Below are 26,814 nucleotides of genomic sequence, written 5' to 3'. Positions count from 1 at the left end.
GCTTTGATCGTAACGGAAATAATGATACTCGTATCATTGCGTTTATTCTGACGAACGCACGGCGTGATATCGCATTGTGCCACACCACTGACGTTGATGGGCGTCGTAATATCGCAGCGGTATGAAAATTTTATTGTCGCGGAATTTGAATTTTAATTGACAATGCATTCGAAACTCGAGATAATAAGCGTAAAGCAACTGCATTACGTTAATAGTGGGATAACTTCTTTGTCAGTGCGAAACGAAGCGAGGCGCCTCGAATATCTTGACAATGCAGCGATATTGATTCATCTCGATCGCGCGGTCATACCTCGGAGATTTACAGACCACCCCCGGCGCGTAACGCAACCTCAGAAAGGACCTCTGTTACCGAGGCAAAAGATATTCTTGACGCATTTATATTTATCACAGCCTCATTTAGTATAAAAATAAGACAATATCAAAATAAAATCACTAATTCTTAGTCTCCTCTATTGAATTAAAAAAGATTGACTTACTATATTCAGATAAGAGTACCTTGTATAAATATAAATGTATGTATCATTGTATTCTAGATTTTAGAATTTTTTATTTAAGATTAAAACATTTCTTTCTCTATAATAAATATGATTGGCGCTATATCGATCCTATTTTATGATGATACATTCAAGTGTAATAGCAGTGGATTCGGAAAGTTTTTCTGTGGGTGCGGATTCGGGGGAAGTCGACGAGAAGACGCCGATACGCGACTTTTAGCGGCTAACAGGCTAAAAACGGCCGCCGTTTTACGAGTGTAGGTGCCGCTAATTCCGCATCGACGGACGTGTCTCCCCATCTCGCGGATCACTCGGCGTCGTCGCGCTGGTCTTATTTACCGTAATGCGTAACGGCGCGTAACCAGATGCAATAATGCGTATCGCGGCGTCTTTACTGCGCGCGCTTATAAATAATGCAGTTCCGCGTGGACCGCGATCGTGATTCGCGTGCGTTTACGTCGGCGGTATCCGGGGCATAAATGACCGACGCGCACTTTCATTACTCCTACAACGAGCGAGAGAGGGAGACGGGGGGGGACGCGGCGACGAGGGAGGCTCGAGGGAAAGGAGAAGGGAGGTGCGGAGTGGCATGGGGCATCGGAGTTACTTTACGGCGTGATTATATTGCATTTTAAATGCCCCCTTTCACACGCGCCACGGCGAAGCTCTTCCGATCGCGGTGTGTTATACGAACTTGCTTCGTTCGTACGCATACATTATGCATGCGAAAATCGCGCGAAAAAGGTGCGCGATCCCCCGTCGCAGGACGAAAGAAAGGGAGGGGGAGGGACCATGTATGGTATTCACGTGGCAATTACGCGACGTTACAGCCTTCTGATAATCGGATTTATTTCGCACGAGATTCGCGAATTATGTCCCGCGTTTCGCATTCTCTTTGACACGCGAGTTGGTCGTACATCGGCATGCGCGCATCTCCCAATGTTATTCCCGTCTTTTCCAACCTCCCGCGCGAGGAGGCGTTTTTATGCGCGCATCGTTATTGCCAATTCTCCTTCTCCGATCGTTATCGCCGGTACAAGTTGAGCGTCTAGACAAGAATGATTTCTCTCGCGCGGCGATCGACCGTTAGACATTTAAGTATTTTTCTCACGGAAGTAGTGATTATCGACCCGATGGCTTTCTACGATTCGCTATATATTGATTTATATGCTAATCCGTATAGACCATCTATCAATTACAGCGCTCTCGATCTATAATTACATTCACCTTTGAAATGCGATTTTTATCACGTATCGCATTCAGCGCGTTTCTACTCGTTTTAAAGCCCGCACGCGCGCTCTTTGAATGCGCTAAGCATTTTAAACGTGACACGTGCTCGATGCGATAGCACATAGAAAAATGGTACCTTTTTTTTCCCCCGTGGATCAAGCTGAACTAAGCGTACGTTTATCGATTTTGCTATGCTCAAGCTATGCCGGTTTTAATATTGCACTCCATTTTGTTTCTCACTCAAAAAAAAAATCTTGCAACTGCAGCAACAATTTTCTAGGTACGAAAAAAATAACTGAAATATATAAATGAAAAGCCAATACTGCGAAATCGCATATCTTTTGTATTTAATCAATTTAAGTAAACAGAGCCAGAATTTTTATCAGAACTGTTAGCGAATGTTAGGAAGAAAGTCTTTCTGTGACGCCCATCGATTGCGGTACATAAACAGTTATGTTCCTTGCGAAGATTGTTCCAGCTATGGTACCGCAATTAATTTTTATCCAACGTGAATAATTAATTGAGCCATGAAACCTAATCCTTCCAGAAGGTATTGCTAGAAGGTTGCTGCTATAAATTTTGCGTTAGTAAGATATTCTTTTGAGCGAGCTCGAATGCCTCTCGTCGCTTATCAGTGAGAAAGCCCTATTTACTCTCGTGTCAATTAGCTGGCGGGCCGGCGAGATAGAAATAGAATTAGACGGGTCAGCTGTGAGAAACATCGGTGTATCGGAGGGTTTTTCACTGACCAGGTATGCGGAAGACGAGGACACGGGTCGGCGGCGCGTCTTCCGATTTCGATAGAGCTCGGTGCTGCGCGCGTTTATGCGGTATCACGCCGACGCGTCAAGAGGCCCGCGCTCGTGAGGCAAGCGTGCCGGGTGAATGTGCACGTGCACACCTCGAAAGCCTCCAGAGCGAAAGGTCTCTGCCAGCTGGTCTCTCGCAACGACCCCCAGAGCTGTACCTTGGCTCCGACCCGAGACAGGGTCGAGAGATCCCCCGGCCAGGCGGAACCGTATCAAAAGTGGCATAGCTGCGCGTTTCGAGAGCCCTGGTGTTTGAAGAAACCGTGGAAAAGAGAGCACCGGTGTGAATATATGCATGAACGAGCCAACTGCCGAGGCAAATTTCCTGAACAAACGCGCCCCTTCGCCTGCGGCCGGGGGCCGGGGGCTGGGGCAGAGCGCACAGACATAATCCGCTTAATCTCCGAAGAAATGGAATGCGGCGTGAGAAAGAAGACTGCAAACTAAAAACTTTCGTCAGCTTATCGTCCCTGATTCCCCCCGGCGGAGATAGTTGGAAAATATATAATTGCAATTACGCCGTTTAATCCGATTCAATATGCGAGGAGCGTGATCGGGCAGCGCGCGCCACGCGGAATTCGGTCAAATAATTAGCGTTAATTTATTTCGGGGCGATTTATTGTGAGCTGCGTACAACGTTAATATTAATTGGCATTGCAAATTGAATAGAGGAATAATAATTATTTGATATACGCTCGCTCCAGCGAAGGCTGTTTAATCGCGAGCGTCCGTATTCATAAACACCGCGGAATAATTCGGTACGAGAACTCGCAGCGAGATATCGACTGGAATCGTATAAATCGACGGGCTATCGAGCCGAGGCGATCAGCAGAAACGTGCGCGCGGCAAAGAGTCGAGCAACAATGAAACATTTATCCGCGAGATAATGCACGGCGAGATAATGCAACGGATTCAGAGATCATTGCGCGAGTGAAGGCGCATCCTTGGGGCTCGCACAATCTCTCTCTCTCTCTACCCTAACCCGGCTAACCCCTGGGAGGTCAACGGTGTGTAGCGGCAGAAACACTTAGGAAATTACATAAATGTATACTCTGTCGTTGAGGGAAAGTCGGGACGATAAGGAAGCGCGCGCGAGGGTGACCCCGCGCGCTCCGACATCAACGCGGAAGAAAGCGCGGGAAGGAAGTTGGCTGTTTCATTAAATGTAGATAAATCTCCCCGCGGTGCGTCCTCCGTTGCGCCGGCGCCGGCCGCAATTGTTCGCCGTATATACCGCTGCTTGCGGATAATCAGGAGTACCCGCGCGGCATTATGTTATTGCGCAACAATACGCACGTGTGATCCGGCGAGGGTCGGCAGCACGTGATGCTCCGGTTGTCTCGCACGGAGAGCTAGACCTCTCCGCGCTCCGTGCTCAAGAAGCGCCGATGAAGATCGTATTAACATTCCATGGGAACAGTATTCCCTCGGCACAATCGCCTGATTAGACATTGTCGGCGCACCGCGGCGGAATTCTTTCGCGGGAACGCCTTGATTTCCAACGAAGGCGCTTCATCACGCGGGAAGATTCTCGCTCTCGGCGAACAACGTCCGTCGAGATTATTGGAAGTTATTATGTCGCAATTTTTTTTTCAGACATGCACGCACGCCCGACGTTAATACGGATTAATACGAATAACCCTTTAACGATTGCCATTAGCTAAGCTTACTTTTCTCTTCAACAGTCCTTTGTACAACGACGATTCATTTTCCTTCATAATCACTTGAAGGTTCTTTAAGATTAAGTTGTACAATTTGGTATGGACAATTTTTTTTATCTTATTTATTTGTCGACACGTTCATCGAAAATAGAGCCTTTTATGTTTTAACCTCTTTCTTTTGCGGAAATGTTACGTTTCAAGTATTTTCCATCACAGATATTCCTTGTATGATTATTAGAACGGAAGAAGTCACTTGGAGTCGAGCAAGGCATGAAAGTGATACAATCGAGGGTCTATCGCGGAAGTAAATATAATACGTGTGTTTCTTTTGTACGATACATTAGTGATTTGTTGCAAGCAAATAGTAAAGACTCGAGCGCATCTCGAGTGATGTGCTCCAGATGAGTATTCGAGAGAACCGCGCTCGAACGCGGAGAGGAGAATAGGAAGAACGGAGACGGAGGAGACTCTGAGATCGTTGTTGCACGCTTACGACCGTCGGGACTGGTCGGGCGATCGATCAAACGCGAATCGGTCGTTCGAGAATCGTTCTGCTACAGGGGGCTCGAACCCGGGCGATGGCTGTTGACGAGAGATAGATTATTACTGCCCGGTACGTCGTATCGGCGTTCCTTGTTACCGGGTAATGAGTTTATTGTTTAAGAATCACGCCAGAGTTACATGTGCTCTGCAATCAATTACAATAATGTAATATAATCGTGGCACGGTCCCGTGGCGTGCGGTGTATAATGAGGTCTTCTCTCCCTAATGAGAGTATTGGTTCACGAGAGGTGGCCGCTCATTCTAAGCACGTACGTGCCCATGTACTCGAGTAATGCGCATGTAAGTACAGTAAGATGCACATACGATACACACGTTGATCTCGTATGCGCATCCGTATACCTGCTCCGTGCGCTCGTGCGTGCGTGCGTGCGTGCGTGCGTGCGTGCGTGCGTGCGTGCGTGCGCCCGTAAAGCGAGACGAAACGAAACTGCGCGAGAGCGGAAACATTCGCGCTAACTTTCGCCTTGTGCGGGCGCGGGCTGTAAATCTCGGGGAGAAGTTTAGCCGGCGGTATCCAGCCGCCTAGATAAAAACTTGCGACGAAAGTTCGCGACGAAAAATTCGAATCCTACGTCGACGGTGGCAGCGAAGGCTCCCGGAAATCATTAATCTGCCGTGTCACATCGGACACCGCTTGAACGAAGAATCCCGGAAACGGCGGACACGAAATTCCTTTTATCTCGTGGGGGTTGGCTCGGCGATCCGGGAATTCAGACAATTTGCATTGCTGATAATTGTAGAAGACTCTTAAGACGCTATGACGCCTCGGCTGAGAATCGTGTCGAACCGATCGCGCTCGAGTGTTCCTAAAGTAGTTGATATTCCTTGATATTATTACGCCAACTCTCGGACGCGCCCTGTAAAATCTCGTCGACTTACTCTTTGACATCTCCCTTGTGCGTTCGAAATCGAATTCAACGAACGAACGGCCACGAAAGCTGAGGCCAACGACAGATAGAGCACTTACGCACCATGACTGCGCCGAAGTGGCGCAGCGACAAACTTCCTGTAAAAAATTAACGTTTTGAAACGGAAGGACGTCGAGGGCACTACAGCGTGAATGAGGCCGGTCCCGGCTTTTGTCCCACAAAGTCGAGTATCGCGTGCAGGATTCGTTGGAGACGGGCGGTTCCAGCGAGGAGAGAACGTGTGGAATGCAAATCAGTTAAGATAACTCGAAGACGTTTGCTCCGAGAAAACGATGAAAACGTGCGTTATATATTACCACGCGTATTATAACATAATCGAGACTGGTGACAATTAATTATGCAAGTTGTCCAGAGTGACGCTTCTGTTGAGTAAATTACACTTCAAAATATGTTGCATATGTGAATTCGCAGTCGATATAAAGCGAAAGAAAAATTTAAGCGACCTTAATGTGTTCGATATGAAAGAAAATGAGCTAGAAGTCTCTCGCGTTCATCAGCAAAAGATATCAAAGTATTGTTAGCTCTTTCAAATTTCTCTACTTTCATCTTATATTAAATGATTTTGCAAATGTAATTAGCGAGATACTGTTCTCGCTTGATACTCTTTTATTTTTTATTTTATTGTAGACCAAAATGGCTATTGAAAAAAAATGTCCGGCTACGATTGTTCACGAATATTATATACAATTGAGAAAAAAATCATAAGGGAAACGTTGAGAAATCTTGATATAGCCTTCGTATATCAGCTAGAAAAATCGTGCGCCGTGTAATTTTCACCTGTAATGCTTATCCTATTACGTTATTCAAATTGAAATTAGGTATATTATGTACCGAGACCATATAGTCTGTAAAATTGCGATAATAGCGAGGCACGCCGGAATTAGTTTAATTTCACAACTGTAAACGTCCATTACAATGCGTGGAACATCATTTCTCCTACTACGGGCTCTTCGGCGCATTAAGTACTATTACCGTTTCCTCGGCAACAGATAGATACTACTCCTCTATCGCGATTCTACTCTGTTACACGAGAAAACAGGTCCCTCTTCCCGTGCGCTCAGCCGTGCACTTAACGTTAGGAACGCTGCCCGATGTAACCGACACCGACACGTCCAATTATAAGTGCGAAATTCATTGTTCGAGGGTCCGGGCGAGCACCCCGTGTAGTTCGTCCCACTCATGCGCTTGAAAGACTGCCAACAGGCGAGACACGCTGCGGTAGCATGTACCGGCGGACTACTTAGAGCAGCAACAATCTCGAAGTCGAGGCACTCCCACGAGAAATCTCCGAGGATCGTACGGCGAAAAGAGCGTTCGAAGAAAGCAAAAGAGCCAAGGGGACATCGGCACGTCGGAGAAAAACGTCGGGGAAGAGAGGAGCAAAAAAAGAGACGGAATAATTTGGTAGAATTCCCGAACAGCGAAAGCAGAACAATGTTTGTACAACCGCACAGATACCGAAACGGTGAGGTCCCAAGAAGAAAAGCATTAAGAGGATAATATTTTGTCGCGCCCAACGACAGAGATCGTAAAGCGGCGGCGGAAGGCTTTTATTAATTATAAAAGAACGTGTGTGTCGCTGGTGATGTTTGCAGGAATGATCTCTCACCGCAGCGTAGCCCACGACGCTACTTGTTGGAAGATATACGCCTAGCCATAAATTCGTGGAACACGCCGTTTAACGTCGCGTCACGGATTAACAGTCGTAACTTGGTCTTCCTATTGTATTCAGTGGCTCCACGGCTGTCATCCGACTGTACACCTCGCGATGAACAGTAAATGGCTCCCCATAGTGTCCTGTACCGCGGCGCGCACCGCAATCTGCCTCGACTGCGGATAATCCCGACGATTGCGGACTGGAATTTGACGTGTCTTTAATTTTCGTACGGTGACCTCAACATTCGTGCGTTTCTTCACAATGTCCCGCGCTCTCGCTCCCGTTATCGTGAGCCATTACGTGAATAGCTGCGTGACTAGATGCGGCCGCTGATGGGAAACACGGTCGCAAACTTGATTGCGATTTCGAGGAATGGTGGGCTTCTCAAAGGAAAACGTTCCGTCGTCGGCGCGTGTAGCAAAAGTCTGATAACGAAATTCGAAAGGACGCAAATCGAATAGGGAAAGTTCAAGATAGGTTAAACGAGGTGGGGCAGGGAATGTATTAGAGGGAGCGATGATCTGACCTTATAATGTGCAACGGCATTTCTACTTGCTGTACAACGCGCAATTATCATCACGCAGCTGAGTTAGACGCTCGTGGATACCATTTTCCGCGGTCGCTCGCCGCGATGGCCACGGATATGCATCTGGATGTAGGAAAATTGTGTAAAAACGTTGAGCCAAGACGGGAGAGCGGAGCCTGTTACCGCATGAAATTCATGGTTACTTGGAGCATCGACAAGTGAAAAAGTCACAACACGCTGACGCGATAATTGCAGCGGGAAGAGGAACCGCCGAGTCGCGGAAAAAGGCAATCTATTGCCGCGTGGTTAAGGAACTGGAGACGCGTAACGAGTCGTGCGGTGCGGTTTTCAACGTCCCGAGATTTCGCGACGAAATAGATAGATAGATAGATAGGTAGGAGCGTGTCGGAAGGAAGATGACGGACGACGGTTGAAGCGACTCGCGAGGCCCGTAAATAACTAAATAAAATTAATAAAGACGGACAGGTTAGTCAAACAAGATGGATTTTGGCGTTAAGGCGTCGTTGAGAGCGTAAAACGCTGTGGAGGAGAGTAAGTTATCCGCGCGTCGCTTGGCTGCGAGAGACGCCAGAGAGAGCGAGAGCGAGAGCGAGATCGAGAACGATAGCGAGAGAGAGAGAGAGAGGGGGGGGGGAGACGAAGCGAGGGACGGAGAGAGCAGCCACCACCTCCCGCGTGGGCAGCGTATCTCGCTGTGAAAAGGTTTTAACGCCGGCGAGCACAAAGCAATCAATCATCCGGCAAAGTTGTTTAATCCCGGCAATAACTTGCGCCACGCCAACACCGCGTACGTATCGTGCTACGGAGCCGGCGTAAGCGGCGACTTGTTACCGCCGAGAGCAGGCCGACCTCACGCAAGAAAATTATAAGTTTAGGAAAGACACGTGGAAAATCTATTTAGTCCGCACGCGAGTATGATTCCGCCAGTTCATCATCCGATTCAGACAAATTGCGAATCCGCACGGCGGTACATCCGTCTTGTTTTTTTTTTTCGCGCGTTAATGACAGACAAACGTGCAGGCTGACGGGAGAAAAGTATCCTCGTGGAATAACAGTCGAGTCCAACTGCGGATAATTCCGTATGCGATTGCTTTAATAAATGATCGAAAAATGATGACATTTGGAAGCTGTACACGTGCGTATTCAATATCAGATTACTAATTAAGATACCGACCGGTGAATAGTTCTTTTCAGTTAAATTTACCTTCCGCGAATCTGTTACCGCACGATTTTTCCCCAATTTTTACAAAAGTTCTGGGCACGTGTCACGGAACTTTTAGAAATAAATTGCGATCGACATTGTTTCGTCATTTCCTGAGAAAAATTTCCAACGGCTAAACCAATTGAGTAGTGTTTCCGATGGTTAATTTTTCCGATTGACTTGTCCAATTAAATTACGTATGTATTCAATGAAATTTGATCCAATATATCCGTTTGCTATTATATAATTGGATTATCCGATTATATTTAATCATCGGACATATTTCTCAGTGTACGTTTTCATTCCGAAAAGTTGCACAATGCATGCCCAGATCTCTGACCGGATTTAAACAGCTCGACGAAAAGTTGGCACGTGACGCTACAGCCGTTTCGAAACTGCACGATTTTTTCTATGGATCTCGTACAAGCTCAGGCCCGGTCGGACGAAACCGCACGAGAAACGCACAGATTGTCGGCGTGTTTAATTTCCCCGCCGCTTTCGTCCGGTAACGCGCGGACGTTTTTACGACCGCGGACGTTGATAGCACCTAAGTGTCCACGTTGGTGGATCGTCGGAATCACCGGAATCGTTACCGCGGCTTACGTTTTCCCATGTATAGCTGTTCTCCATTACGCCACGGCGAGTTACGCCAGTGGAACGCCTATGAAATCGTTCGAATACCACGTCCCGATAATGGCTCGACGCTTGGTCGCCCGCGCGAATACACTTCGCCGGCACTAACGGCAGTCCCGGGGAGGGTCAGGGGGAGAGGAAGAACCTGCCAATATGCCTAATTAAATCCATTCGCGCGAGCACGAGGCGCGATCATCCTGGCCCGCCGCAGTCTCGGCAGCGCGCGACGCGGACATCCGTGAACCATCTTCTTGCAGTCGACAGCATCCCCGCGCACCGCGTCGAATCCGACGTTTCCTCTCTTCCCTGGTTCGCCACCCCCCCCCCCCTCCCTCCTCTGGTTTCCTCGTGATCATTTACCGTTGGACACACGCTCGGTCGACCTGGGACCGCTTCGTTACATCCGACGGGCATTATCGCGAAACCGCAAGGGCATTTTTTCCTCTCTGAACCTCCCTCCCCCCCTGTCAAGTACGCAGCTGCGTTGCGTGGTTCCGCACGGACACATGCGTAATTACGCACGAACCGACGTCGAGGCACTCTCGAGCGCACGTCGTCGGGATTCACGTGTACACCAGTCGCGAACGTTGCGTGTAAGCGAGCCACTCATATCGTCGTGCAACATGCAGCCGGTATAGAAACGGACCGGAACGTGTCAGTTCGTTCGGTCAGAGAGCGATGTGGCGAACGAGTATGGCAGAAAGGGCGAGAGGAGAAGAGAGAGAGAGAGAGAGAGGAATCTGATGCGTACACGCGGTTGGATAATCGTTCGGACGCTCGCGATCCGGTGGTACTGCTCGGCCTCCGAGGTTAAATTGCGATCAAGGGCTTAACGGTAATTTCCAAGGCCAGTGGAGATACGTGACTGATTTCTGCGATTTATTCGCGTTCGCGGTTTGTTCCGCCGCGCGTATTATCGATTTCATCCGGCGGATTCCGCCTATCCCGCGTGTCCTGTCGCGGAGGAACGCCGGCGGACTTCCAAGTACCGGCACCGATCCGCATCGCGCGGAACCGAAACCCTCAAATCCCCCGCGCCGCCGAGCCGCCGCGCCGTCGCGTACCGTCCCGCGCTACGAAAATTGAAGCGGGGATTAACTTTACTGTCCGACCGGGAAAAGAGACTTTACGGGAAAACCGACGATATTGGCGACAGGAAGTATCCGATAGTTGTATTGCTCGCCGATGCAATTTAACAAAGGATCTTTGAGATTTTTTTGTATGCTTGGGAAATATAGGAGGGGGGAGAGGGAGGGAGGGAGGGAGGGAGAGAGAGAGAGAGGGAGAGGGAGATGGAATTATTCTTTATTTATTTAGCGCAAAGCATTATTTCCGCGTTGCTCTTGGCGTACGGTAATAGTTTTGCACTTTGATCCGGAATATGCGAGTTGTTTGAAATAATTAAATTTTAAGAAATTTAAGAAATTTCTGCCAACATTTCATAAAATACCATATTAACTGCACGGAAAGTATTTAACATTCAGTACAAGGGAGAGTTGATACAACTGGAAGATCCTGCAGTTGTACCGTAAATTTATCATAATAAGTGTATTAAATATTTGAATATCACGTTTACGGCAGGAAGAACGGATAGGAAACGTATCCGCTTGTCAGAACGTAATAAATTCTCCAAACATTTTTACGAGGCATTATTACCGCGCTTCTCACTTTTCAGTAATAACGAACGCCGGCAAAAACCGTTAATGCGGGACCGATCGGGTTCTTGCGCCCGCAAAATGGAACAGCCACGGTGGACCCGCGGTGCTCCGATGCATAGTTCTTGCGAGTTTTACCGCCATTAGAAAGCGAAAGCGTAACCGTCAGTCCGTCCACTACCAGCACATTCCGCAAGCTGGTGTTTATGAACACCACACTCGAAGATTATGTACGCGATCCATCATCGTTTGTTAGCGACTATAAATCACGCCCGCTATAGCCGGGCCCGTCGGTCAAGGTTTAGCAAATAGAGCTCTTTTTCAAGGGATCGCGCGGCACGGCACGGCGTGGCGCCAGGTATCCTTTACAGCCGGGAACGCGATACATCCGGCGAGGGGATTATCGCTAGCGTTAACATCGATTCGCGGATCGGTGCGACCAGGTCCACCGAGCAATTTTCTCATAGGTACCCCGCTAGAACGGCCGCGCACATTTGCTGGGGGAATTTATTTCACGACGGTGCCCGGCATAATGGCGCTGGGAATTCGCCGTCGTGTATTTAAACGGTCCGGCACCTCGCCGCGATGATCTCGTCCTTACCGCGATTGCGGATAGCGTACCTAAGGCGAACCGGGGGGGCAGGGGGGGGGGAGGAAACCGCCGCTCGAAATTAACGGCACCGGCCCGCTCGCGTAATCCAACGGGCGAGTAACGGCGTTAGACCGCGTGGCAATTAGCCCGCGGAAAACACACAGCCGAACAAATATTCCCGGCGTGGCGAACCGACCGAGCCGCGCCGCGCCGCGCCGGTCGTGAGTGCGCGACCGCGCGATGAACGCGGAGGCACCGTAATGCGAGGGGGGACGAAAGACGGAAGAGAGGAGGTGAGAGGAGGATCAACACACCCTCTCGACAGCGACACCGTTACCCGCGAGAGACGATTGCCCTTGTACGTGACCTACCGTACGAGAAGTCGTAATGGAACTCGACGCACGGCGCGGCCGAATTTCACGCGCGCGCGGCGGCACCGCAAGGCACATGAACATCGTACGGACGTACGCGCGAAGCGCGAGATCGGGGCGCCGATCGGCGGTAACAGTACGGTTTACGGAAATGCGCGTACACGAGAGAGAGAAGAGAAAGAATCTGTCCTCTCCCCCTGCAGGACCACGTGACGCCGTCACGTACCAGCAGAGTCCACTCGTCTATCCGTTCACACTCGTTAATCCGGCTGCCCTCGGCACTCGCCGTGCCGCGCGATCGGCCGCCGATATAGCGGTCTATATAGCGCGACGGCTATCGCCGAGTGTCATCGCGATCATCGCCATATATTCGCGACGCGTCACGAGCGGCGTGCAGCAGTACGGTTCGCCGACCGTACGAGCACTCGCGGCTCTGTCCCACTTTCGGAACGTGTTCGCCGTATATCTCGTTAGACAGCCACCCACGTGGTCCGAAATAACCCGTCTCTAGTGGGACGCCGCTCGATGGCTAGGGCCGCCGATGCAAAGCAGCCTGAGCAGTAAAGCGGAGAGGAGCGAGGAGCGACCAGGCGGCGGGAGAGGAGGGAAGGCCCATCGTGGTGAGCGGCGAGCACATGCCTGTCCGGTCCGACATAGCCGCTGAGTACAAGGTGGCATTGGGGATACAGCCTGGTCTCTCGATCGCGGTCGCCGATAGCCGCCGCATGACAAGCCCAAGGGGTGTACGTAAACGGCTGAATCTACCTACCGACCTCTCCACTCTCAACGATGCAAGGAGCCTCTTGTCCGTTGTGTCTCATTCCCCCGTGCTATTCCTGCCGTTCTCTCCCTCCCTCCCCCTCCCTCTCTCTCTCTCTCTCTCTCTCTCACGCGCGCTCTAGGTTCCGCTCTCGAATGGATTCGGTCGATAGTCTACATTCCACGCTTGCTTCGATACCAACTACCAATTTGATGATACAGTACACGGATAATCGAACGACGTCGGTAGCTCCGCGATTCGCACGAGCAGTTTATTACGAGCGGATACCCGAGCGAACGACGGAGATGCAGGGCGACGAGCATGCAAAGCAGTAAGTGGCTCTCTCGTTCCCCGTGGCCTCCTTTGGGGAAAGAAACGACGCGAGCGAGGACGTGGACGAGGATGAAACCGGCAGAAGTGGGCAACGCCAGGGGAATGGCGGACCGTACGCGACGATATCGTTTGGCGCTTGATTAGCAATTCGCCGTAGCGCAAGCGTCTTCGCCACAAAGGATACTATCGCGTCGTAAATACCCAACGAATCGTCGTATCGTCGTGCCACTGTCCGTCCGTTTTCTTTTCGTCCCGCTGATTAGCAACGACTTGGCCGAGCTCGCTGTCGCTCGGTATTCAAACATGCAACGCGCCGTTAAATCGATCGCGAGGACGCGGAGAGAGCAAACGTACAGTGTTTAATGTAACCACACATACAGATTATAGAGATTTATAAGTGACCAGTATTTCCATTTTACTTCACTTGATTTTTATTGTTTTCTTTGTAAATTAATGTGCCAATTATTAATTTTAAAAGTATGGACGTTAAGTGTGGGGCCACCGCACCACTTGAACCGGCATTACAGCGCGCACGGGATTGGTCGACTCAATTGTTAAATAAATCAGTGAATAATGACCAAAGAGAAAAGTGACAGAGGAACTTTCGTCCCAGAATTTTACCTACTTTTACCCTCTCGAAAGTTCATTATGAGTTTCGGGACACCCTGCCGTGCTAATATTCCGTTAATTATAGCTCGGCTAAATCGTAGTTAACAAATCAAAGGTATTGATTAGCCAATTTTCACGACTATTTCGAGCTGCACGCTCCGTAATTGGTTCGAATGAATATCGAAGAAATCAAATCATCGCGTCGGGATGTTAAAAAAGATCTGATTACCACCGGAATATTTCCATACTTTGCGTTCGTGCGCGTACGTCTCGGTGCGTTATTAATAATGAGCATTAATATTCCGCGAACTAAGTAGCAGATTCTCTCGCTCCCGTCTTGTCGTCTCGCCATCGCGTTATGATGAATATACCATCACCTTCGCTATGCGTGGCTGGCGAATTAAATAGCTAATATACGCGCCATATAGATTCATGAGTGCACGATCATGCGTCGGGAATAAGAAGAGCGGAGCAAGGGTGCGGGTTATTCCGCGCGCGGCGGAAGCGCCGCGTTGATTTTCCGTGAATCAGACGCGAGTCGTAGCGCACCTAGGAAATTATAAGCACAGATAGCATTAACGACCAAAGTATTATCGTTCGAAGCCGTGCGCCCAGCTCGCCTCCCTCGTCGTCGCGATCATATTCGCTTGATACGATCATCTAGCGTGTCCAACGCGTCTGGTACCTTCTCCCCTTTGTTTCTACTGGGTACCACGTCCACAGGATATCACGGCGATACGTACGAGTAACAAGAATTAATATCCCGTGGTCTGCAGGAGAAGGGGAGGGGGGGGGGAGAGAGAGAGAGAGAGAGCACATTCACTTTTACCTTGTTCGCTCGACGTCGCCCCACAATAAATACATCTTTCCCTCTTCTTATTCTACTTCCTTTCCTATCCCTCGCTCGCGATCGCCTCTACTCCTTCGTGTGCGCGCATTCGAGTCTCTCGCGGGTGTGCGCGGCTCGCGTGAGCGTGCACATACGCGCCGGGGTAACGACACTAAAGGAAATTTGTAATGAAACGTACAAGACATAATGGCGAATGGCGCAGGAGGCCGGGGGAAGCCACCGGAGCGATTTATCACGAACGCGATGTGATCGGGGCTCGCTTCTAGCGCTCGGACGTTAATAACGCCGGCTGCGAATCACGAGCTCTAACCCGCCGCACCGGCCACCAGCCTCCTTTCCGCTCCGCCGTGTCTACTCCGATGCATACCTAATAAAGCGGCGGCGCGGCGGCCCGCGTCTCCCGACGCCGTACCGGCATCGCCTTTTCCGTACGACCGCGTAAAAAGCGTGCGACAGCGACAACAAAGACGGCGACGACGTACCTCGACGACGGCGGGAAAAAGCGTGCAAGGTCGCGCGACGTATCTACGTACGAGGCGTACGGCACGCTCGCTCATCTGGAATTCCGGAAAAGACGCGACGCGCGGTGTGGCGGGCTCAGGTGTGCCCGAGGGGTTCCGCGGAAAAATGAAACGCGCCCGCGCACCTCGCGAGCTTCGGATTCAGATGAGTGCTGGCAATTATCGCGTTCGCACGAAGCGGGCTTACGTTACGCCTTAAAAGGGGTAATGAGGAACGTGTCGTTACGCACGGCGGTCAAGTTAAATGACATAAGAATTAATCCCCGGCTCTTCTTGCGCACTCGCGCGGTATCCGGTTTTAATTGACAGCGCGAGAATCGAAAGTTGATAAGGGGAGGCCGCTGGCGGGAGAAAAAAAAACGAGCGAGTTAACGATCAATTTCCAATAATTGCAAATGCTGCCGCGTCGACAATTGTTCTCGATATATTCGTTCAACGTCGGGGACAATTTGAGAGAGAAATAATACGAGGACGCGTAAGGAGCAGCGCAGGAAATGCGCTTCTCTCCCGTGCACACAGGGGGAGCATTCGCCCTCCCCGAAGACCAGTTCTACGGTCAGCAGAAAACGCGAACGATCGTTCCTGCGCGACGCGTCCTAATCGGATATTGTCCCGGGAAGTGTAGGCCATCGTCCTCCCTCTCGAGCGTACTTTCCTTAAAGTCAATTCAAAGGTACGTAATAGAGTGGCTTTTCTTCTCGGATGTACGTTTAGACGGCCGGGATGCGCGGGCATGGTCACTGGAAAGTTCGTGCCTGGTATTCGTATCAGCGGTCTCCACCGCCGCAGTACCCAGGGTACGTGTACGTGTACGCGGCCGCGTTAGTGGTGGTGTCGATGGAGGTCCGGAACTGTACACGGACGGATGTATCCTGCCAGCGGTTAGATAGCTCCGGTACAGCTAGTTGGAAGATGAGCGGAAGAGTACGAACGACGTTGGCGCGGCGGAAAGGAGAAAAGGAAAGAGAGAGAGAGAGAAAGAGCGAAAGTGTGTGTCTGTGTGTGCGTGCACGCGCGCGCGAGAAAGAGCTAATACCGAAGCCGATGCTGGCGGAACGACGGCGGTATGTGTAACAATCCCGTGATTGCTGTACCACTGCCGGGTTCGACGTTCACCGGTCTCCTTCAGGATCCTCTCTTCTCCCTTCTCCTTTGTCTAGCCTCGCGTTGCCCGCACCTCGCAGTTCCGTGTCGATCTGTTGTCGTGGAGAGAGAGAGAGAGAGAGAAAGAGAGAGAGAGGGGGGGGGAGCGAGAGGAGGGTCCGCTCCGGAAGTGGATAGAAAAGATCGGAGGCGGCGTGTATCGCACCGTACGCGGTGGAATGGACGTTTGATGTAAAAGTACAAAAAGCAGTCGGCAATGTTTTGTCGGGCGCGGGAGCGCGATGGAACGCGAACGACGGAACGGGGGCAAGGAACCGAAACGGACCGGCTCGCTAGCTCGGCCTATCGAGCTCGAGTCTCGCTCAACGAGTTGGCAAACTGTTCCCGACGCTGCGCTCGTTCCGCGCTGCTGTTGTAGCTCTGACCCCCGCGATATAACTACCCGAAAAGAGAAAGCAAGACACAGCGGCCCGAGAGAAACGGAGAAAGAGAGCGCGAGAAAGAGACATACAGTTGGAGCACTGCATTTCCTGCCCTCTTGTAACTTTTATGATCCGCGTAAAACAGCGATTTTCACCGGTTCTGCTTGCATCGGTTCGACCTTTCTTCTCTGTCCTTTTCCCGCCTTTTTGCACTTTCTCCCCATTTTCCTTTTTCCCCTCCCCGCAGTTGGTATGTTCCTTTTTTCTGTCTCGCACTAGTTGCTACATGCGTTTTGTTAACTCGTACTTTTTCACCGACGCAAGTGGAAATTCATAGTTGGTATCTTTCTCTGATTCTTACATCTCCAAGAATATATTGCACAATGTGTGTACGCATGTATACAGATATTTAATAACGAAATTTAAATTTTAAGAGTATTCTTAATAGTTTATTATACACCATTGACCTCAAAACATGGTGTTCCTCCGTAATAGGGGGAAATGGTATCGGGGGCAGGGCAGGGGAAAGGGAAATTTAAAAAATCGCGTATCGACAGTTCAGTGTACGGTCGACAACCCGTATCGACGCACTGTTCTGAAAAAGTCGAAATAGACGCTTAAACAACATCTTAACTAATATATGTTTTTGTGATATTGCGAATAGTATTATCACAGCCCCAGTGGTCGAGCTGGTAAGACGCCCGTCACGGATTGAGGGAGGTCCCAGGTTCGAATCCTGGTTGGGGTAATATTTTTCGCAATAAGAATTTTAATTGCCAGATACGGTCAATAAAAGTCATTGATGTTGTTAATTACTGCTGGCGACTTTTAAGAGTATTCTTAATAGAAATTTAAATTGTTAGAAATTTAAATCAAAGCACGGAAAGAAATTTACATTATTAGATTTGATCGTGTTAATCGATTTTGATTAATTAATTCCTTTCGCAAACCGTTAGTCACGCAAATAAGGTCTTGGCACGAAGAAGTGAAATTAAATCAATCCTGAACTTGACAAACAAGTCGTTTAATAGAAACTCGTAGTCGCGAGATCTCCTTGGAGTCCTTGGAATCGTATCAGATGTATATACACTCGGAAAGCCACACGGCTCGGGTTATCCTAACTCTGTCCCGATTTCCTGTGGACTTTACGACTTCGCTTGGCTTCGCGTGCCGAGCAAGAAAAATGTCACGGAAACGATCGAGGCGCGTCACGCTCCGCTCGATACGAAGGTAGCCGTGAAATTGGGGATTTAAGCACGGAAAGCGTGATTCGCGTTGTCGCCTCCTTCTCCTCTTCCTCCGCTATACAAGACTTTAATTGAGTCGGACTTTTTACCGTTCGCACAAAAGGCTCGCTTATCTTGGTCGAGTTTTCAGCAAAAAAGGACGCGGAAATTAAGAAAGATATTACTATGCTCATTAACGGTTCTTAACCTGTCCCTTTGATCGCAGTGTTCAGCGCAATGTTGCTAAATATTTAAAAAAATGCATCTTCTATGCAATTATATATATATTTTTTACCGTAGCAAAGTACATTCGTAATAAGAGATAAATATTGCAAGTTCTGTTTGATGGGTTAATTGACTAATTAATATAATTAGCTATCAGCAATCTGAACACTCAATTTACGGTTCATGGAATTTTTGCTATATATTGTTTATTATATAAATATCCTGATAAAAATTTGACAAATGTTCTCTTGAGAAAATAATGCATTTTGTAAGATTTTGTATTCGCGAGTGTCGAAAAGTAGTGCGACGAAATAGTTTTTCTTAATGCTAATGCTAAATTCCTCAGTAGTCGAATTGGTAAGACGCCCACCCAGAGTAGAATTGCAAAACGCAGCATCAGCATTTTGGCAAGTTGTTTTTTATTTATAAGGTGCAAATTGGAAATTTGCAAAATGCAACATTAACATTTTGGCAAGTTGTCTATTCAAATTTGACTTCCTCATAGAGGAAGCTTTGTGAGTTAATGTGCAAATTAAAAATTTGGACATTGCTCATTCTATATCAATAATTTTAACTAGAATTTGCCAGTTGTGTCGATTATTAATTTCCTATACTGGCTAATTATTCACTGGCGACAGCAAGTCTTTATTCTTGTCATTTAATAAGAAACTGTATACACCTTACTTCTGCTAAAAATATACTACGCATGCATATTGTTGAGCGCAAAGGAAAGGCACGAATGTGTAATGGAAGGAATTTTCGTGTTACTACCTCGTGTCTACCTCGGCCATCTGTCGAGCCGAAATGGAGTCGAGAGTCGTTTTTAACGGACATTTCTCCGCGAGCAGGAAAAGTAATAGTGTCATATTTGCGTAACAAGTGTCATACTAGAACTTTATCTCGCAAAGCCGACAGATGGGTCGACATTTCGAGCTTATGTCGCAAGATGGAAACGAATACGCCGGGATATATGTCTGGTAACAAATACGCGAATACACATACCGTTTCTCTCCCTTGGCTTCCCAGTTCTCCGGCACATAATCCTTACATCCGTAAACTTACCTGTAACAGAGAAAAACAAAATGTGATTAGAAAACGTAGCAAAAGTAATCGGGCTGTAAACATCTCCGTACGCTAACTATACTCCCGCGAGCACGTCGGTATATCTGATCGACTCATTGTTCTTATTTTTAATCGGACAGACGGGATTCTGCAGCCCAAGCACGATATTATCTTAGCAAACCGATTAACAAGTTTTATTGCTCACGTCGGAGGGTGTGGCTCGGACTAATTGCCCAAAATACCCGACTCGCTGCCTAGTACAGGAACCCGGTATTAACGTTAATTCATGGTTCCCATGGAGCAAGATGCCACATTGTGCTGTCAATAATGATGTATGCCGATTACAACACGCGACAACGTCGTTATTATAGCTCATCCATTCATTGCTGAGAACAGCTTTAGCAGGTGCCAAACACTTGGCTAAGCGGAAAGTTGACAATTAGCGTTATTATATGCCTCGTCTTGCTTTAATGACCGCCTTGTGCCATTTCACAAGCGTGAGCAGGAATAAAGACGCGGGAAGAAGGAGAAGGGGGGAGGAGGAGGAGGAGGAGGAGGAGTAAAAAGGAGCTGTGCAGTGGCGACGTCGTTTTCACGACTGCTTGAAAGAGGGCAATTAATTTCAGCTTTCGCCTGCTCTTCTGCGACGTAGGATTCTGTACGTAAATATTACCGTTGAATCGCGCTCGCCGCCATTAGTTGCGAGAGAAATACTATCTTAACGAATTTAAAGAAGCTGCATGCAATTGTACGTCGCTTTATTTGACCTTTGTATGGGTTATTCAACGTAATGCAAAGTGCCCTTTGCGTCCTGTCCGTCTACAATTATAAACGACTCGACGTCGTGGCGCTCGTCGTAAGCTGTACAATTGATTGAGTTTTTCCTCGCATTTCTGGCCCGATTGCAGGTCAATGATGTAACATCGGAGATAACGTCACGTCAGCGAGCGAAGTGTGATAAACTTACGGATTTGATATCTACACCGAATACCGCTTTTTCATAGGAAATGAGTAAGAACTTGATTTCAATTCAATAGCCCTCGTGATGAAAGCTCGTTCCGTGGCTCAATGTGCTCAAAAGTTTTTGCTTCTCCCCCCTCCTGTGATTTCTTCTCTATCTCTTTCTATTTCTCTCAAGTTTTTGCAACTAGTTGAATGCTTGCGGAGCAAGACGGGGGGAAAAAAGGAGGAAATTTTTCGTACTAAAATGAGTGGAACTAAATGGATAATATCTGTTAATCAAGGGAAGCAAACATCTTTTGCCTCCCTTGATTCTGTTATCGTAAGTTGAAATGTATTCCGTATCCGATTCATATTTAATACGAAGCGGATTTTCGTAAAAAGAACTCATATCTCTTATTGATTAATATCGATTTAATGCGGATTATTATTAGCATGTGAATACACCTCGCTTGCACCACACTTAAACATAAAATCTCATGCGTAATCCGATTAAATACGTTAATTTCAACTTCTGATCGCGCTCGTTTCTTACCCATAATTCACCCGGGAAAGAATAAAACAGTTGTATGGCCATCGAGGATACTAATTAATCTAAGAGACACGTGCTATACAGTACAAGCGTAATGTAAGACTAAGCTTTAATCGCGGACGACCGTGCGACTATAATTTTGCGGCGAAGATTCGTCGTAGAAAAATGCCGCTCGAATGCATGAAATGTCATAAATTGTCTCACGGCACGCGCGATCCGCGAGAGTGGTTAATAAATCGAAATAATTATCTTCTATTTAATGTTTCGCGCTCTCTGAGGAATATCTCGTTACTCATCCGCCGCCGCGTATCCGCGTTCTTAGGCATCACGAAAATTCTCACGGCCTTCATGCGAGATACCTTATGCGTCTTATGCGCCTATGCATATCGTAGATAGCAATAGACACCGCAACAGGGGGCCTTTCGTTGCGGAGAGTAACTAGAAATATGTAGGTATAGTCTTCTCTAGGTGTATTAGCATAGTTATGCTGCGCCTCTCCGCGGTACTTTTGTACGGGCGCACAATACGGCAAAGTAGCGTCGTGTGTGTAAAATCGACTTCGTCCGTAACGCGTGTCCCTCGCGTACGCACACACGCTAATTCTGCGCCTTTAACGGCCAGTTTGCATTACAAAAGGTGGAGTTTTGTTTCGCGTGCTTCGAACGGCGAGTGAAGTTTCCCGTGCCCTGCCGTTCGCATGCAAAATTAAATCAAGATGATCGATAATAATACCTTCCCAAGTTACATCTGCGACCTGATTTTCTAAAATGGAAAAAAGAAATGCGGGAGAAGCTCATGTTCGCGTAACGTTATGATCGAGCAGATTCTATAAAGTGAAAAACTTGGCGCAGATTCCGTAAGATAAAGAATGAAAGTTCGGGATTATGTAAATGGTCCCTACGCCAGTCAACCTGGGAATTGTGCGCTCTGCGAAAACTTGGATCGATTATATTAATATGCATTCGCCATATATCATCAGTCCGCCCAGCACAATTTAAATATGTAGAGTAATTTCGCAATGCCGTCGAATGAGGTAATTTTACTTGCGATCGCATCGAAAGCCGCAAATTGGAAATACGTCGACGCGGAAGATATTTCTAATAGATATAAAAGGAACAGTTTAGAATATATTTATAAAATGTAAAAGCTCCTCAACGGAATTCAAAGTCGGAGGGATTCGGTGAGATTTTCGCAGAAAAAGCGAGGGGGATAAAATCGATGTAAGTAGGATTCCAGGCTCTGCAACTATCTCCCACATCTTGCTTTTTCCAAGCGTTCTTTACGCTCGTTTAATTTGGCCGGCCAAAGATAGATGAAGTCGAAGGGACCGAATCAACCGCGAGTAATACGATCTGTCCCGGCGGAAAAACCGTCACGTCACCTCGCGTCTCGTGAGTCTTGCGGAGACAGCGGCCTAATATTGATTCCGCGTCGTCTCCCGTCGCCCCTGAGCGGTCTTAAGACCCGTGTCCACGATGCTAGAACTTGGTCCAAGTTCTAGCATCGTGGACACAGGTCTTTACTTCCGTCCGCAGCGTTCCGGCGGACGGAAAATCGTAGGCGCGCGCGGACGCATGCATGCACACTCGCATGCGGCCAGGATACGCGTCGCATCGCGTCAAAAGGGCACCGCGATTTCCCTATGCAAATCCAGCCAAGGTGGCACAACCCGCTAAAATAACCGCCGGGAATAATGCCGTAGATTGGGAGGTCGAGTTAGCGCGCGCATCGCGACAAACGGACAATATATCGTTGGGCCGGCCATTACGGAGGACCATTAAATAGTCGACACGCCGAGATAACGAGCATTAGCCACACAACTGCCACATTAGGTACCTTCCTCCACACACGTGCGAAAGGCGCAACGCGTGTTTCCTCTTTCCGCCTTCGCGAAAACCCTCTCCTCGCGTGTCTCGAATCCGAGCATTTCTTCCAGATTGGCCAAATTTAAAATTTAAACACCTTCGCGATTATTCTCGATTCACGCTTCAAACTGCGCGACGTATTATGGTTTAATTTGGACTTACATCTCTCAGAGATTTACACATTGGATAAACTCGGAATACCGTCCGCATGTCCGCGATCCTCAATTTATTTTACAATTTCAGAGACGAGCTTATTTCGAAAAATTTGCAAATGTTTTATACGTAATATGTACGGACGTGTGAATGTTGGTTTTGTAAATTTTACTAAAAGAATAGAGGTTGCACCTCAATTTTGAAAATAAAATTTATATTACACGACGATGCGATTCAAAGAGTAAAAGCATTCACTTATTGGAAAAAGGCTTTGTTATACCAGCTTGCTTTTCTCCCGAGCTTTTCTCTCGTTTCTCTGTTACCTTTAATTGGCCCTCAGCAGAGTGCATATCGTAATTACAGCCAAAGTGTACTGACATTTGTAACGTTCAACCCAGTGATTTGTAAAACGGAATTTTAGAGTTTCGCGAGCAATCGTTAAATGTATTCACAAAACGAAAAATATATCCAGGTTAAAAGTATCTATGCGAAATGCGCCCTGAAAAGAGCGCTCCTTAAGATGCACAACATTTCCTTTTTCGACAAAGATGTCGCGACTCCGGTTGGCTTCTTTACCTCCTCCCTCGTCTCGTCTGCCAGACACGGAGAACTCTTCTGTTCCATTACTAACGAAGAACATAAATGCCTGGATTTCCTACGTTCCTCGCCCATTCGCATTTCTACACACATTCTCGCCGCAAAGAGTATTCTTTGGATTCTCGCTTGACGGGACAAAGCATATTGCTAACCGTACACATCGACAATTCAACGAAGAAGCGCCGTATATTATTTCCTTTGTTTCCCTCTCGCCGTTAATTTCGACGTGACTTCGGAAACAATTGGATTACAATCGACGGTAGTCGCGGAAACTTTGGACCCGTGCAGCCAAGTGTATCGCATCGGATAAAAAGATATAAAGAAATATGTACGGAAATTTAAGGTGCAATCCTGTCATCTTTCGGATTAACGAAATTATTACTGATTACAATTCCACGATGATTCGTGAAAATACTACAATTTTTTGTCATCGTTACGCGACGTGTAATCATGTAAGACTAAGTCGATCTTCCGCTAAGCGAACAATTAAAGAAAAACGACGACGGATAAAAGATCCTCGATACGCTGCGTATCCTCGCGTTTATTAGACTATTATTAGACGTGAGATTATCGTGCATACAGAACGATCGGCGTACCCGCTTATTTCAGGCGGAGCAGGAAATCGAAAAGAAATATTCGCGATCGTCGTGCGTGTTCAGTGTCCATTAGCGCGTCGCCGAGATAATTGTTACCTATTTGATGTTTTCCCTTCCGCGACTCGCCTCGATCCACTGTCGCGGAGGAAAGTTATCCCAGGCCGCGAGCAAATACAGGATATCCAAGATATACTGCGAGAACTCTCGCGAGTGGCCATAAATCACTCACGCGCAGTCCCGGACTCATATACTTACTTTCAACCAATGAAAGCGGAATAATAAGATTAATGCATGACGTGTGCAGGCGAAGCTGGGACAAAGGTAATTTAAGGGCGAGTGGTTTGCGAAAAAGTTTCGGGAAACGCGCGCGTATATCGCCCGAGGGTTCTCTCACGTTACTTAATCGCGGATTGCGTTTCTCGTTTTCTCCGAGAGCACACGACGCGGCTCGCGCGCGACGCGTGTAACGAAGCCCGCGAGAGCCGCGAGGTCTCTTCAACATCGGTTGATAATTGGGCGGAAAGGAAATTGGAAGGGGAATCGTTCATGACGACTCGGGTCGATCCTAGCCCGTAAGTTGTTTTTGCCACTGCGGCCGGATCTGCGGTCCGTAGCGATGAGAAAGAGCGCCTCGTTAGTCTCAAATCGGTCAACCGACCATTGAATCCAGCAAAGAGACGGAGGCCCCCTCCCTCCCGTTCCAGCCAAATTCCGCAACAGATATCGACTTTTCAAGCGCTCATGCGGAATCCCTGCTCTCCACGTGTGAGCGTCACAAAGGAGAGCTACGGGACGGTGGTTGCAAAGAGGACGGCTGATCGTTAGGCGGTGCGCTTCCGAATGGCGCCCAAGTAGCGGCGGGAAAGGAGGAAAAAGGGAAAAACGAGGCAGCCAGAAAAAGATGAGGCGAGCCGAAAGAAAGAGGGAGAAAAAGCCAAAGGGAATGCCACGTCGATGTCGTGGATGATTGCACCGTAATCGGGTCTCCTGCCTCCCCCCGTCCATCCTCTTCGCCTCGCGTTACGGTCCTCGGAGAATCGTCGTCATTCCGCCCGGTAGTTCTTATCACCTTAACATACGGCCGCAGGACGTGGCCGCGGCGGCGAGCTAGCACGTTGTTCCGCGCGCGCGTACGCCGAATAACGGCCACCCCACGACACTGCCCCGGCCGCAAGAGCTATTAAAATGTAAATTGACCGGCGTTCGTTTGACTAAACAGTCATCAGAGACTCCCTCGCACGGGTTAGTTCGCGCAGTAGCGATTACTCTGTACACTCCACTTTCCGACCTGAAACCCTCCGCAATGGAACCGGGGGGATCCAAGGGTGTGGACCTCCGACGACGCACCTATACGGAGCGTAATCGCATCGTTATCTCGTACGGTCTCTCCCTTGTTACTTGATGGAAATCTTTTGGTACACGACGCCCGACACGATACACATACCTATGTACGAATGAATACGTCCGAACGTACCGCTTGAATAATACTCGCTCCAGCTCTCACGCGTAATAGCAGCTACTTCCGCAGCTCGTGGAAGCGGCCGACTCGCCGTAGATGCATCTCGTCTACGTAATATATTCGCGGATACCCTCCCCGAGCGATCTTCCCGGCTCGTTCCTTTCGCGGACACGGGCGCGATATCCTTTACGAATTACGGCAATTCAGCGAGGAGTAATGTTTTTCCGTCACGTCCCGAGCGCGCAGGCAAGCGACTCGGACAATCGTGGACAACCCGTGGCAGGAATTCATGCAACATTCATCCTCGCGGCGCGTTCGCCGCTTCAGTCGCTTCCGCGTCTATTGTCAGGACATACTTTAAAGCCGAGTTGGCTGCTCCTCTCCTTTCTCTCCGCGGCGTTATCTGCTCGAAGACATCCGCGGGTGGTTGCGTTGGCGATAGCGCGCGAAAGGCGGACGTCGGAAGGATTAAGTCGTCGTTGCATTCGCGTATCATTAATCACGCGATAAGCGGCCACGCTAGAAAATCGTTAGCGGCCGCGGAGCTTCGGGTTTAGGCGTGGGCGTCGGAGCGATGCTACGTGCGATCTGCGACGCGGGCTTCGGGTCAATTGTTCGAAGCCCCTGGCGCGCGTTACTTCTGTCCGGAGTAAAATCTCCTATTACCGTGTGCGCGTCGTTAATAACGGTTCGATGGTTCGATACCACTGGCGGGTTCACGCAATCTAATTTTAGATAAATTCGTCGACAAAAATCGTCATCTTGTAACGAAATAGATTATTAAGTAGGCGCCTATATGCAAAAGATACCCAGTCCCCTCTCTTTCATCGCATCTCTCTATTTGTTGTCGCGATAATATCAGCATTTTCCAGAATTGTTTCCCTGATGTAGTTAACACGTTAACGTATTTAGACTAGAGATTGCAATATCTCGCGGTTAAACGCAGCCGGAAAGAGTACATTTCCTTGAGAAGAAATTACACCTGATCAGCTAACGTAAACTGATGGTTGGCGCGGTCCTCGTAATAAGGAAAGTTTAGCAGTAAGCGATAGCTAGAGACGCTGGGGAGAAACGAGTTGAGTCAAGAGAGACGGAGCGAGAGCGCGAGGGGGAAGGGAGGGGGAGAGAGAGAGAGAGAGAGAGAGAGAGAGAGAGAGAGAGAGAGAGAGAGAGAGA

The 26,814-nt window shown here is 48.5% G+C and overlaps 2 protein-coding genes across 3 annotated transcripts in view; one reads left to right on the top strand and one right to left on the bottom strand.

Annotated features, from left to right (window-relative positions):
- The window catches only part of LOC105560727 (autophagy-related protein 16-1), a 462,428-nt gene that overhangs the window by 229,261 nt on the left and 206,353 nt on the right, over positions 1-26,814 (bottom strand). The gene's annotated exons all lie outside the window — the stretch shown is intronic.
- The window catches only part of LOC105560726, a 71,059-nt gene that overhangs the window by 19,369 nt on the left and 24,876 nt on the right, over positions 1-26,814 (top strand). The gene's annotated exons all lie outside the window — the stretch shown is intronic.

The sequence above is a fragment of the Vollenhovia emeryi genome, unplaced genomic scaffold (assembly GCF_000949405.1).
Source record: "Vollenhovia emeryi isolate VEMERY1.0 unplaced genomic scaffold, V.emery_V1.0 DF939223.1, whole genome shotgun sequence".
Classification (NCBI taxonomy): domain Eukaryota; kingdom Metazoa; phylum Arthropoda; class Insecta; order Hymenoptera; family Formicidae; genus Vollenhovia; species Vollenhovia emeryi.
Note: the sequence above shows the minus strand (reverse complement) of the source record. Positions and strands in the feature narration are given on the sequence as shown.